This window comes from Accipiter gentilis, chromosome 32 (assembly GCF_929443795.1).
Source record: "Accipiter gentilis chromosome 32, bAccGen1.1, whole genome shotgun sequence".
Taxonomy (NCBI): Eukaryota; Metazoa; Chordata; class Aves; order Accipitriformes; family Accipitridae; genus Astur; species Astur gentilis.
The window spans coordinates 19,843,134-19,858,995 of NC_064911.1; positions in this window are offsets into that span (position 1 = coordinate 19,843,134).

The following is a 15,862-nucleotide window of genomic DNA, read 5'->3' on the forward strand; positions in this document are numbered from 1 at the left end:
TCATTATAGTGTCTATTTTCCTTACATGGAACTGGTTTCTTATTCTAGGGATAACGTTTTCTTAATACTAAGTAATTGTGCCAAATGCTTCATGGGTTTTAAATATTTGTTGTAAAAACTCAGGAAAAGATACTACCAATACAGCATTCTTACTCCACTGATCTTAAAGTATATGAATTCACTGTCTCTGTATGCCTATAAGGTTCGATTTTGAAGCACCATGATTGCTGTAATGTTTCAGGATAAGGTTTATAAACTGTTCCCTAGCTCATTGGTTTCCTCAGCATGTTAATCGGACTGTGAGCAGCTCTGCAAAGGCTGAAAGCTCTCAAAACAGATCTCGAGGTCCAAGTGCAGGAGGTGTCTGTTCTTTCAGCTGTGCTAGCAGAAAGGTTAATGATTAAATTACAATGAATGTTTGCTGGAGATGCAGGTATTATGGAAATTATACTTGCCAAAACCAGTCTCGTGCATGTGGGAAAAACGTGAAGTGCACGGTCAAGGGTAAGGAGAAATTCAAATGAATACCCTGCTGTTGTAAGGAACTTACTTCACTGTACTGGAGCTCTCCAGTATAACAGAGCCTTCAACTGTGGGATGAAGATGAAACTCCGTTCCTGGCAGAATTGGTTATGGTTTGCCCTGAGGTTCCTTCCAATCTTTATTGCTCCCAGGCTCATGTCTGGCTCAGCCCAAACTCTGTGGAGTTTTTGAGGATATTTCCTAGTTAAATACTAGTTTCCTATTAACCCTCCAGCTCGACACCATCTGGCTTCTACTTACTTGCTAGGCTGCGTTGCCTTCCTTGAATATACTTCATCCCCTTGTGTCTCTGTCCGCTGCTACAGCTCCTTTCATAGCCCAGTCTGGGCAGCTTTATTGCTGAGAAGCTTCTTGCTTCTCTTTTATTTGAGGGGAGGGGAAAGGGCTTGCAGAAATAGCTCTCTTGTCTGTATCCCCCCGGCAAAGAACAGCGGCAGATCAGCAGCTGCCAGGTAGAGGACTGCACGATTGCTGACTGTAAAGCTGTGAAAGGCACCCCATCTGTAAGATTATTTTCTAGATACATTTTGAATAATTCTTGTTTAACTTTGGGAACTGCTGCTGGCTTTTTACCCATAGCGTAAAATTGAAAGTAGGGATTCAAAAAATTAATTTCCTGCAGCTAAAGTGTAAACTTTGTGTTCTGTAAGATGTTTCCCTCTTAGAGGTCTTCTCTGTGGTTAAAACTTTGAAATGTGATTTTTGTTCGTTGTTCCAAATCTTCACCTTATAACAGGGGCAGCTGTGCATGTGGTTGGACAGCCCTAATGCTTTTCCACCCTAACCCTTAGCAGATACAGTCCAGGCGCACCACTTGAAAAAAAAGTATGTGGCAAAAAAAAAAAAAAAAAAAGCAAAAATGTCTCTCCTCCCTGTGTGAGAGGAGGAGGAGCTGGTGACCCAGGACTGTCGAGCTCTGTGCCATTTACTTGTTACTGCTGATGGGTTATGTCATGGGATGGTGCGCTGTGTGTGCTTGTATGCACGTATGTGGTGCTATGTGGTAGTGCCGTACATCGACGTGATACTTGCCATATGTACGTAGGGTACCATATATATGCACACGCGTGCAGTAGTCAGCCTGGCGGAGGTTAGGCTGTCGCATTACGGGTCGCTCCGTAACCTGAGCGATGTCACGAATGAAGCGAGCAGACGACCAAGGGCGGCGGGATGCTCGGCGCGGTGCCCGGCCGTGCTCCTCACCAGGTTTTCGTGACGCGCGGAGGGGCCCGTGGCATGGCTGAGCTGTGAGCGAAGGCTGGGGCTGCTGCTCCCAAGACCCTCTGGTCACGGGGGACGTCCTCTTTTCAGGGGAGTCGGTGTGTCGGCTGGGACTGCTGTTTAGCAAGCTCCAGTCTAAGCCGTAATTATTTGCTGGTCTTGAACACGAGCGTCATGGGGCTTGGCTACCTGTGTCGTGCGGTTCCTGAGAGGAGCCTCTTCTGCCATTGCTAGCACCTAGATTCCTTAATGAGCCCTAGTCTTCTTTATGGTTAAGTTAATGAATTTTATTCCCAATTGAGGAAGATCATCAGCAAAATGCCTTTGCGTGCTTGGCCTCTGGAGGGAGCAGACAACCAACCAAAGCAACCCTGGCAGACGGGAGCAAGCAGTTTGCCTCAACTTCTGGGTAGAAGGAGTTTCTGTCGCTGGGTTCCAGGGACTCTGAGGTGCCCCGTGGGACACCCAGACCTACGTGGGTTAGATACGTGCCACCATCAGCGGTAGCGGCTGTCGGGGAGGATTTGGCTTTGTGACAATCCTCCAGACAGTGAGGGGACTCTGCCGTTACCGTGTTGAGTCTCGGAGGTTAGAGGGGAAAGCCAAGGGCTGCACAGTGCTGGAGGGAAAAGAGGCTTTAAAACTGATTGTCGTCGACAGTGGCGGAGGGTGGCAAAAGATGCGGTAACGAGGTTTCTGAGAATTTTACTCTTTTGCCGCCTGACCCAGTGGAAGGATCTCCCCTGTTCATGGCTGAGTTTCTGGGGAGGTGTACAGAAGGTAGAGGGGTTACGGCTGTAGTCCTGGAGACTCGCCGAGAAGCCCAAGACCCTGGAAAGGTGTGGGAAAACCTTCTGAACCTATGGAGAGCGGCTGTCCCAACTTGCCTTGTCAAATTGCTCTGGAGAACCTACCTGGGATGTTAATTATCAACTGATGGAGCAGGTGGCTGACGAGAGGGATTCTTGCAACAGCTCAGTCATAGGGACCCTTGTGTCTTGAGCAGCTAGATCCCACGTTTTGCTGAAAACGGCAGAAGTAGGCAGTGCTAAGTAACTGCGTAGGGTGTGATGGAGCATGTAGAGATGGATCTTCAGACTGGCGGTATAACCTCACAGTTCTCTGCTGCTAATTGACTGCAGCATGGGAGCCTGAATAGAAATGAAAAGGAAGAACTCGCAGATAAGTGGCGAGTGTGTGTAGGGATAAGTTTCCCCTAGACTTGGTAAATAGCTTATTAAGCTCTGGAGAGGTAGTGTTTAGACTTCTGCAGCTGTTAGCCTAATCAGAAGGACCTGCAGGATCTTCTTGTTGGTGAACCTGTGGCTTATGAAATTTTTAATGGAACACTTGGTTCTTCGCACCTAAACAGCACTAGCCACTTTGGGAAAGAAAAAGTACGGGTGCATCTACTGATGTTAGTATTCATAAAGATGTTAGATGGTTCTGTCAGCTGAAAACGTCTTAAAAGGTGCCTGAAGGCCCATTGGTGTGGTTGTCCAGTCTTACTGTATTCCACTGGAGTGACTGTGTCAGAAGTAATGGGCAGGCTGTATCCCACTGTGGTTGTCAGCTCCATCCCCTTAATAGCAACTTATCCCACTTGCAACCTAGTAACATGTCTTTGGACCACTACTGTTAACTGGAGCATTGGCGAGTGAGCAGAAACCTCTTCCCAAAATAGGGTGCCAGTTTCACAAAGGTGTTGGAAATGCGCAACAGCGTAGGGATTGTTTCACTAAAAGTGTGAGTATGCCACCTATAATTGGAACAAACACCGTCACTGGTGTGTTGTTACACAACCACCAACGAAACAGTTGCTGAAAAATGAGTGGAAAAAGCCAGGATTAGCTCGTGCTCCTCTGTATTTAATTATGCTGTAATCCTCAACAGCCTCCTCCTCTTTCCATCCCCTCCCCAGTCTGAATTGATGCTGTCACATTGCTAGGTGTACATTTTGTCTACAAAGGTAGCAAGGGTGATTTTGGGCTTTGTGAAATGTTTTAAACTAAACTGCTCTAAAGTTACTGTTTAGGACTACAAAAGTCAAGGCAAGCTGTAGTATTTAGTGTAGGATAACACAGAAAATAATGTATGGTAACTAAGAAAGAGAAAAGAATAAAGCCAGTAGCTGAATATGTGTTACTATAGGCAGCTTAGATTAACCTAGCAGTGGTTATGCAGGCAGATGTTAAGAGAATCAAAAAACACTGAAGATGTGTATCTGATTTAGGGCATGGGGAAGCATTTAGAAGAAACAGCTTGAGTGCCAAGTAGCCAATAACTTTGCATTGAGAAGACAGCATGACTGTTTCTGATTACTTGCATAGATTGACATCTTCTAAATCAATTAAAATAATAAAAGGAGGAAGGGAGGAGAGTATGGCACCTAGTAGTTTCCTCCTTTAATACCCAAGCCCTCCTTAAAAACAGTTAATTTCCTTATTTTTCAAATAAGGTTTTCAAAATAATATTTACTCTTGACTGAATAGGTTTTTCATTTTTTTCTGTACTCACATAATCATCATTTGCACATGTGACTGTAGAAAATGTTAGTTTATATTCTTTATTCATATTGCACAGTAAGGATAAGTAAATATCTCTTCATCTTCCTCCAGAAACCTGATTCTTCTGGGACAAAGTCCTTGAACTCATAATTTCTCAGTTAATGTCAGGAGGTCACGTGCATTTCTTTACCTTCACTTTTTGCCATCCACACGTTACGCTGGTTCTCTCGTACTGCTTGTTGTTGAGATCTCTCAAGGGACTTTTACATCTATTTCCTCTATCATGAGAAATATTGTTATCATGGGAACACAGGTGTTGTTCCTAATAGCTTAATATGCCTTAATAATTATCCTTTCCACATCCTTCCTGTAAAAAATAATATTCTTTTTATTTTACCTTAACATAGCAAGTGGATGAACTTGGTAGGAGCACCAGCTCCTGTTTTTCCTAAGGACAGGGTTACAGTAGATATGCCACAGCTGAACGTCTATGTTTCAAAATAACTTAATGTGGACATTATAGTTAGAAAAAGCTTTATCAAGCCATATATTAATATTTTTCAGAAATATTTTATAAATTGGTTTGTATGGCAACTACTTCAAAGACCACATGTAACTCACTAACCATAATTCAGTTGAAGAGGTATCTTATCTTGACACTTAACTCACTAAAACCTACACTTACTGTTCTGTTAGACTAAATTCTTTCTTGCAGTAACAGCTGATTGCTTGTGATAAGAGATGGAGTGCCTAAGGGCGGTTACTAGCACAGTAAGTACATTTGCACTGGATTGGGCATGGATCTTCCACCTGCACGACTATGTATATTTTTCTAGTAAATTCTAACCTCTGGGTTAAGAAATCCAGAAGTGGCAAAGTTGTGTTTCTTGTCCACCTCCTGCCTCCACCAAACTCTGTTGCACTTCCTCTATTAGTCCCCTTTTAATCTTAAGTAATAGGGGCTTTAAGCAAGTGCACTTCATCTCTCACAATATCTTGGAATATTTAAAATTTTGTACATCAACTGAGCACTTCATAAATATGGGAAAATATCTAATCTCAGATTGAAAGGACCGTTTGGACCCTCTCGTCCTGCTTTTGAAATAGCTAAAAGCAGATAGAGAAGAATGTAGGAAATGGGTCGTATACAACAAAATCTTTCTTCTTGTATGATCTTCCACTCCCAGCACTTACCAGCTTGGGGATTCCCCAGCTGGAGCTCACTGTGTGATGATAAACCCCTCCCTTTTCAGCTGGGGAAATGGGGAGTGAGGATGAGAGTCATTCAGAAAAAGTCAGGAAAGAGATTTTTGATTCTACAAGTGACCAGATTGCACAGGTGAGTGCTGGGGCTGCATCAGGAATCGGGACTGGGTGCTCAACTCCAACCAGAAATACATATTTTAGTGGCATTGCTTAAAGACAGCAGCACAAGATTCGCTCTTTTTGGTTAAAAAGCAGTTTCCCCTAGGAGTCTGTTCTTCTGTTAGAAAGCTCACCTGTAAATCACCAACAGCTCTATATATGCTGGCAGAGTATTGGAGTCATTTTAGAACAGTAGATTACAAAGGGGAAAATATGTTCCTCAGGACTGAGAGAACTTTCTGAGGTCAATTCTTTTCATCACATACGAGGAAAGTGCTAGACCTTCAGCTCCAAGTTGAGTCTCTCTCCAGGCTCCTGTTGGACACTGCCCACCCCACCCGAAAAGACTTCAAATCTTTGTCCTCTCCGTAGAGGTGTGATGGTGTCTGCCTTGCTTGCAAGCAGCCTGCTGAGATTTGCCACGGCGCAGAACCGCTTCCCGTGGTGGTCGGGCTGCGCGGGGCTTCTCTGAACCCTTTGGTGTTCTCAAGAACTGCTTCTGTCACCGAGATGTGCAGAAATGCTGTCTTGAGCTCTGTTCAAACTTTTGCTCAGTGCGCCATCACAAAAGCGTTTAAATTTGATGGTGCAGTTGCCTGTGTGTTCCTCCAGCCTCTGTTTTTAGAGGTTTGCAAGACTATCCTTCATTCAGCTGCATGAGAAGGCATAGGGGATATACAGCTTAGAGGCATCCACCCCAGCAAAAAGTTAACTCATTTACCAAAAACTGGAACATATTTAAAATGTACATTCTTCCTTTGTATTTACCTTTGAATCCCTCAACAAAACTTGGGTATGAGATGCATCCAGAAGACGGGGCGCATTCTTCCCCTTTTGTATGTTGGTTGTGCAGTTTGACAGAGCAAAGTACTGCTAGATCTAAAAATGTTTCCAGCTCAAATAATCACATCTATGCATAGCGTAGTGAGAATATGCCTTCGGACAGCAGGTTTTGAATAACTTCCTTTTCTGTGCTGTGAAGTAAAGGCTAAGTGCTCTCTAGTCCCTGTTCCAAGCCTCCTGTGTAGATGATGCGCACGTGCCTGAAGGACAAGGTGTAAACCACTGAGCGCTCCCCAAAACAGAATTCTGAGACATTTAAACTTTCACCATATTTGGGAAGTTAACACTGATCCTCAGAACACACTGAAGAACATAGTATGTGAGGAGAAAATGAGATCCAGTGGAGATCAGAACGACTGTTACACTTTGCACATCAATCAGAGATTCAGATTAGGGGCTCCTGCCTCTTTACATAGTTTTAAAATATTTTTCACGGTAACAACAATGAATGCACCTAGTTTACATAGCTGAATACTATATCCACATGATTTCTTCAGCAGATATTGTTATGTTGTACTATTACACAATAGTAAGAAATCAGAAGCCACAGAAACCTTGTTCTCTCCTGGGCTGAGCTGAATTAGTAATAGCACAGGAGTCTTTTCAACTAAGGTTCCCCCACTGTAGTTCTTGCTCAAGCCAACATAAATAATGTCTACTGCTCTCCCTTCCTCCACCAAGCCACTATTATAATTTCATCATAGGGGAGGCATGATGTCTGCTTTGTAAATCAATGCTGACTACTCCCCAGCACCTCCTTATCCTTAATATGGTTGGAAATCATTTGCAGTACCACCTTCCCGGGGACTGAGGTGAGGCTGCCTGCCCTGTAGATTCTTGGATCCTCCTTTTTGCCCTTCTTGAAGAAAGCAGTGACATTTGCTTTTTTCCAGTCTCCAGGAACCCCCTGATCACCGTCACATTTCAGATTAGCAAGAGTGGCCTCGCAATGACATCAGCCAGCTCCCTGATGTTATAACTTACATAATTCAAATCTAGAGGAAGCAGCATGTTCCATGAATTGCAGGATTTGCAGGGAGGAAGAAAATTGAACCTTAATTGTACATGACAGTGATCTTTAACCTTTGAAATTAAGGTAAGTTAACGTTTGATTAGCATCGTATGTTTACTCAAGTTTTGAAATGTACAACAACTATTTAAATACATCTCTGTGAAACTTCTGTAAAGTTACATTATTTTACCTTTCTAGCGTATGTATTTCAGATTTCTTTGTTGAAGGTTTATACATTATAAACCAAACCATCTGATTTTTCAGCACTTGTAGGTGCAGCCCATCCGGTATCGTCTGGTTCTAGTTTCTCCAAGTATGGCTGCTCTGCTCCTCTCCGTCAGATACATCACGTCCTACCATTTCTCCACTGAAACCTAGAATACTGGTCCCAAGGTCAAATCCATAATACAGGAAAGGATTCAGATGTGTAGAATATATGGACATATACTACCGTCTGAGGGTTTTGGGTTTTTTTCTGTAAGAGGAAAAAAAAATAATCAAACAAAAATTCCACACCTTTAAATGGGAGACAAGCAGATTACTGTTCCCCTGAATATGGTAAAGCAAGTTCTATTGGTGGTGACACCTGAAAATCATATTGACTATAAATGACCTTATTGTCATTTGCCTAAGATTATGGAAATCACGTGGACTCATATGCATAGCAACTTGCCTCTTGCAAGTATCACAAAAGTCCACTTTTTAGATCCAAAGTATGCAGGTCCATCCCATTCAGCCCCTTTTGAAAGCATTCTCCCCCCCCAGAACTGCTAGAACAGAAGTCTGTGGCCAGCACAGAGCATCACACAGGGAGGAGCAGAATTTGTTCATAGGTCGAGATGCTTCAATTTCCTCTGCTTCAGAGGATGCTCTACAACTCTGTTGTGCTGAGGACAATCATAATTTTGAAATTATCTTTCTATTGAGATTTAAGCGTCAAATGGACTATTACAATTTGATTTGCTGCATTGTGTCAAGCTAGATGGACAAACATGGCAAATTTATATTTTGTCTTTCACATGCAGCTTATTCCTAACTGATAAAGGCAACGACAGTCCACACACTTCGAGGAAAATTATGATCTTCAATATTTCCTAATGGGAGGAAAAAAAATTAATGCAATTGAGAAAGAGATTCTTTTTCTGTGTCATGCAGTGGGGGAAACTACTGGGCTGAGATGTTATGGAATCAATATAGTTCACAGCAAAATACGTCTATTTATAGCAAAGCATTTCCCACAGACCAAAACTGGATAATGCTTTGATAACAGAAGGCCAGAGAAAGGCTAATTACCGATTTAGGTCCTCTTTGTTTCAGACACGGCAGAAGGAGCAACTGAGTCTAGATTCAGATTTTAACATGGTAGAGAACTAAGTTGGAAAGGTGAATGGGTGCCAGGGCAAGGGAAAGGGGAATGTGGAGCAGAAGCGGGACTTGAATGCCTTTCCTTAGCTGAAGTCTCGCTATAGTTCCAACTCCATAAAGTGGTTTGATCAGAGGTGTGGTCTCAGTTAGGCAACTCACCAAGGTGTTACTCATCTGTTGAATCTTCTCTCTTCAAACAGGCTAGGTGACAATCTTCTACCACCACTCATGAAACCAAACAAGTTAATAAATAGATTGTTTTAATAATAGGGCTTTATTAAATAAGATGTTGTGAAGACCTGAGACCTGCTGCAAGATCATAAAATGTTGGTTGGAAGGCACCTCTGAAGGTTGCCTTTTAGTTGGACCAGCTCAGCACTAGATTAAGTAACTCCTGGCTTTCCCCAGTCTTGCAAAGCCCCAGAGACAGAGATTCCTCCACCTCTCTGGACAGGCTGTTCTAGTGCCCAGCTGCCCTCTTGTTGATTTTATTTTTTGATGCCCAGTCTGAACCTCCCAAGTTGCAAACTGTGGCAGTTGCTCTGTTAGCCCAGCTGGCAGTTGCAAGAAGACTTTGGCTCTGTCACTTTTGTAATAATCCTTCAAACAGTTGTAGGCTGATGTTATGTCACTTCTTAGTTTCTTTTTTTCCCAGACTAGGTAAGTCCAGCTCCTTCAGCCTCTCCTCAATAGCTTTCTTACTAGCCCTCCACTGAACTCTCTCCAATTTCGCCATGCCCTTCTTGACCAGAGGTATCCAAAACTAAACGCTATTTCACGTATGGCTTTGCCGGTACCAAGCAGAGATTATCAGCAAGTTTCCCTTGATGTGCTGGCCACACTTCTAATGTCACCCAGTCTGTACCTTCTTTCAGAAGAGCATGCCGCAGGTTCACCTTCAACCTGGCGTGCTCTGTGACCCCCAGGACTACGACCTAGCCAGCCGCTTCCCAGCCTGTACCCCTGCAGCGGGTTACACGGATCACGAGGTCTCTGTCCAATCTTTAAGTTTTTCAGGATCCTTCTGGGTTGAACCAGCAGCCGCTTCCCCTCATTTAGCGTTGTCTGCAGATCTGCTGAGAATGAGCTCTGCGTTGCGGTCGGGTTGTTAATGAAGGCATTTGATACGGGTGCCAGTATTGACCCCAGGGTGCTTTGCTGATTACCAGCCAAATATTGAGTTATTGACTGCAACCCTTGGAGCCAGTGTTCAATTAATCTAAACAGCCTGTTTGTCCAGTCCATGCTGCTTCTCCTTCCAGAGGGGAAGGCTGGGGAAGGTGGTGGCAAAAGCCATGTACAAATTAAGGTGTATTACACCCACCGCCCTGCCCTGGCCCACAGAGCCCGTCACTTTATCGCAGCAGGCGATCGGGCAGGTCAAACGTGGTTTGCCTTCCCGGGCTGACTGCTGCTGCTGCTGTGCTCCCTGATCTTCCCATTGACTGAGGCGACGCTGACTGGCAAATAGTTTCCCAAAGTCCTCCTTCTTGCCTTTTCTAGGGATGAAGATTGATAGCGGCCTCACCAGGTCTTCCAGTAGCTTGGGCTGACTCCCATCCAGCTCAGAGGATCTGAATACGTGCCGTTTCCCTAATGTCTTGCTCTTCCATTGCTGGCTGCCCCATTCCTTCCCCAACTGTGCCCGTACAGGCAGGGGCCCGGCAGTTGGCTTTGGCTGTGAAGACGGTGGCAGAAAAAAAGGCATCGAGCTTATCGGCTTTTTCATTGACCCCTGTTGTCACAAGGGGCCTCTGTCAGCAGAAGCCCATTTTCCTTGAACTTACATTGAAATCAGCATCCCCGCAGAGCCTGCCCGGTTCCCATCAGTGCCTCTCAGCAGTCTCAGCTCCAGCTGGGCTTTGGCCCTCTGGATTTTGACACCAAATACCTAACACTGCTTTTTTGCGTGTGTGTCTATCAAGTGGTAGTGGTTAGACACCAGAGACATTAGAGTAATTTTATTTAGTTTGGCTAATCTAAAACCATGAAGGAGATGGTCCTTCTGACTCTCGCACATTTTTGCTCTAGCAGGTCAAGACTCATGAATGAACACGGAAAAATTGCTCCAACTGCACAAGTAATTGTCTGGTAGTAGGAAAACGTGGAAAAGGTGTCTGAAATTACAACCCAGTTAAATGTGGTTAATACAAACATCAAAAAAATTGGAATGGACTTCTTCCGGTCCTTAAAGATGTAAAGGAAAGATGCAACTAGACATCAGTAAAGACCAAGAGATAGGAAGGTTTAGGGTTGGTCTGCCACTGGGAAACATTCTTGGAAGAGGATCATACACCAAATAGTTTGAGTTCTGGACTGGGATCAAGGGTAATTTGATTGATAAGAGCTTGAATCTAAAAGTAGGGAACAAAGCTGGGAAAGGCTCATTTTATCTGCATGATGATAATGTAGTGAGAAGGAAATGTCAGAGGGTCAGAGGAATGAAAGTGCCAATACTGAGCACTTTCTGCTCTAAGAGCATTTGCTGGCTAATACAGAGTGGGAAAGTACTGGCTAAAAATTAGCCTCTTGTGGTGGCCAGTACGAAGCTCTTCCATTGGTACAACAAAACAGAGGATCCAGAAGAACTGAGTTGGAATGTGCAGTACAGAGCCTGTGGAGGATTAGCAGTTATGGCCAGAATATCAGGATGGAAGTATATGCATCATTTAGGAAAGATAGAAGACAAAAATACAGATGGTGAAATAGCATTATGCATTAATGGCTTCAGAGAAAGAAAAGGTACGGTATGTATAAGATGGATCATGTTTGAGTTAAAATCATTTAGAGAAGGGAGAAAAAAATACTGTACTGAAGTATCAGAGAGCCTGCAGTATCCAAGAGAGCCTGGGGCTTGGATTTAGACAGGGATGTAGATCTCTGTCATGTCATTTAGAAAAGAAAAGAAGTACCCTTAGTAACTCTCTAAATATGGAAACGTTTAAGTCCTCAGATTGGAAGACCCACCTGTTCCTAGATGTGCTAACAGATCAATACGCTGCAGTAACAAGACAGGCAAGAGTGCTATGAAAACTTTCTATTATATGGCTAGGAAGAAATATGCAGAATCCTTAAACGTTTTTTTAACTACAAGTAAGTAATTTCCATTATTTTTAACTGATTTGGAATGAAAAGAAATTCTGAAATGTCAGAATTCTCATTGAATAGAAATGCTGGTTTTAGCCATCTTAGTTTTTTCCAACTAAGTTGGGTTAGTTGCATCAGGTTGTATCTTCAAATTGAGCTTGAAGGCAGAATAAGTAACTTCTCTTGTAATTATCACAAATTAATTTAAAAACAAACTTTGAACATTGTGATATGCAGTAGAAATAAGAAAAAAAAAAAAGGAAACATACTAGATGTAATTAGACCTGATTTTCAAGGGGCGGGGGGGGGGGGGGGGAGACTAAATTGTCAGAGAGCTAGAACTCAGAAGATACACTAAATGACTGTAAAAACACCATTATGTATTTGGTACCATCCTTTACATTATTTTCACGGAATCTGTCATGCCTATTTTTATTAACCCACTAGCAATTACCAGATCTTTTTATTTTATAGTTTGGTCTCTCTTGTGTTGACTACAGAGGTTTGTAAACCATTTACAAACTGCATTCACTATATTTGCTTAGTTATAACTCATATAAAATTAAAATCTAGAGGAAGCAGCATGTTCCATGAATTGCTGGATTGTCAGGGAGGCAGAAAATCGATCCTTAATTGTACACGGGAGTGATCTTTAACCTGTGAAATTAAGGTAGGTTAATGTTTCATTAACATCTGATGTTTACTCAAGTTTTGAAATGTATGACAACTATCTAAGTACAGCTCTGTGAGACTTCTGTGTAGTTGTTATTTTATCTTTTTAGCATATATATTTAAGATTTTTTTGTTGAATATTTATGCATCATAAACTGAAATAACTGATTTTTCTGTTCAGAGGCAGATTCTGTAATTTGTTGTAGCTGTGTTGAAGTTAGTGGAGCTCAGCTTGAGGACCCATTTCATTCTTGATGAACAAGTTTTGTCAACAGACTCTCCCCTTTTGTGTTAAAGTGTTTGGTATAATATTTTATACCCATTGATTAGAGGCTCAGCTCAACCATCATTTAAACACTTCTTGCTTCAAAATTTGTTATCTTATTTTAATAACCAGGAGACCTTTTGACTGTAAGCATCTACAGGCATAGCCTGATTTATTTTGCTTTGAAGCAACCACTAAATGACTGTGACCAGCATCGCATTCTCTGTGTTTGAGTGTGCCAAGTCACATGCATGAATAAATGTCACAGTCTGTGGAAGTTGAGGAGGAATGAGAATTGATTAGGAAAGTACATAAAATCCTCATCTTTTACAATGTTCTTTCTCTTGCTTTAAATAAAAGCAATCAGAACTCAACTTCTATTTTCCTATGCCGGGCAGGTATTAAGTATATTCTTAAGTTGCATCTGGGTCTGTTGTTGATTCCTAATAGGTAGTTATGGAAGCAGACCTAAACCACGCTGACTTCTCCAATTTGTATGTCTTTCCCAGAGTTATCTTATGGACAGTGCTCAGAAGGGCTGAGGCACTGCACTTACCAGTCCTGTATGAAGGGGTGAGCACGGAGCACGCAAATGGTCTCGCTGCGAGTGTGAGGCAGAGTCCTCTCCGCACGTGCAGTACTACTCGTAAATGGATGTAGTCGCAAGACCGCCTGGCTTCTTGGACCTACCTGGTCCGTACATGTTCCAGAGGTTTTGTATCCCTGTGGTAGTCATGACTTCCCTTCCCTTCAAGGTGACTTGGTTTCTTATGCACAGGATGCTAGTTTAACCAAAAACAGTAAAAACCTAGTTCTCTACTGACTGTCTGCCATGTGATGCAGTGTAATTATTATTCAATGATAACTAAACCTAATTAGTGTAATGCTATTTTAGGCATTCAATCAGAGTAGAAATATCTCGGGATTTGATATTCCATAACCTTGAGAACAGCTCCTTATCAATCTGACGTAGGTACGTTCCTGTCCATGCTTCTGTCATCTATGAATATAACATCATCTTTCTCTATATGAATAGATGTACTGCTGGGGAAGGAATGTTCCTCTTCCTGGCAAAGTACGCTGGTGCAGTTAAACAAAAATACTACAAATAATTGCAACTCCTTCAGGCAAATATCAGTCACTTCAGCAGGTGGTGAAGAGAAACGGAGAAACGTTTCTATGGCTGCAGGGCAGACATTCTTTCCTTCCTAAGCAAGACTTATCTTCTCCTGCCTCTCCCAGCAAACGCTAAGACTGTGTCACATCCTGTTAAAGCATGAAAAGCTAACAGAGCTTTTGCCTTTTCTTTGCCTAATACTGCAGTAAAGAACCTTTAGTTTAATCCCAGAATCAAAAGCAATCCAAAACTCATCAGAATCTAACTTGTTCCTATCCCCCAATGATACCTGGCCACAAATCTGCAAAGCGATTAATAACATGGCTCTTAAGATTCATAGCTCACAATGTTTTGAATCTGGAGGAGAAGAGCAAGTATTTGGTGGTAAATAAGGAAGGCCTTATTTACGGGAGAAGTGGAGAGATAATATATCTCACCCTTTCAATGAAACATTGATGGAAAAATATTCAATTTAAATCAGGTGTGAAGTAGGTTTGTGCTGCATTCCACTACTGTTTATCCCATTACCGTGCTCAGCAAAGCAGGGTGTGTAGGCAGGGCTATGTTTGTACATGACTTAAAATGCCTGTGCCGTCAGTAAATAACGAAGGACGAGGTGATGAGAGAGCTCCTCTCTTTCTCTGCTTTCACTTATTTTTGTGAAGATTGACCCCACTAGCGTCAACCTGCTCCAACTCAAATAGCTACAGCTGAACTTCAAAAGATAACATCAATGTGTGAGGCGAGTGAGAATATGCCCCTAGTTCAAGGCATTCTGGGAGTATAAAAAAATCATATATGGCATAAGATATTGGGGTAGAAGATGTGCGATTTAACAATGTAGAGGTTTTTTAATATATATTTTCACGTGGAGGAGAACTAACACACTTTTGCATGCCAAATGACAAATACAAAAGCAATCCATTATGATTCATCCTAAAAAGTATTTTAACGTTACGCTGATATAATTCACTGAATGACACTTCTTAGCTATGCAAGTAGACAAAAATAAAGCAGACAGATGTAGTTCAAGCTTTGCCAGACTGAGCTGTCCATTGGTCCTGCTCTTCAATCAAGGGAACTAAAAAAGATAGTTTAATTCCTGCGGATATTCTGCCTGTGGCTTCTTAGACAGTAAGAGGCAAACAGAAATTGAAGCCATTTCACTGGGGCAAATTCAGCTGTATTTTATAAAAACATTCATGACTAAAAGGTAGAAGTCCTTTAGAAATACGACCATGACTTTTGATTTCAGAATTGTGGTTTTGCAACAGAGCAGCATTTTGCTGTTGATACCTAGCTTCAAGATTGACACCACCAATACATTTTATAGAAAGGTTTCAAGTGACTGGGGAAAAAAAAAAAGATTTTCGCAGTTATTGGACTGTGTCTCGGTTTATTGGCTCAGTGCCCATAATTTTTTTGTGAAAGACTGATCCCTCATGAGGAAGATTTCTTATCACTCCATTAGCCCATGAGCATTTCTGTCATTTGCAACCCAAATTTCTTGAGAACTCTCTAAGTACAATTTTGATTTATAATCTATTTTAGGGGAATGCTTAAGGTGGTGAGTTAATATTTCAACAATCAGGAATAACTATAATTAGTTATACCCACCACCTTTCTTCAGTTTCTGATGTATGTGTTTTTTTAACTTTTGAGTCATGTTCTGTTTTTCCTGGAGGACACCAACTTATCTGATGAAGAGGAGTACTTCTCTTTGGATGAATTTGTATTGTCTGTAAAAATACTTTGGTGCGAGCACTCAGTTTTATTCAGAAGTTATGAGGCACTGAAATTCCAGGAGTTTCAGAAGAGGAAGGATGATTTTGAAGTTAAAGCAGACAAATGCTGCCTGGGAGAAC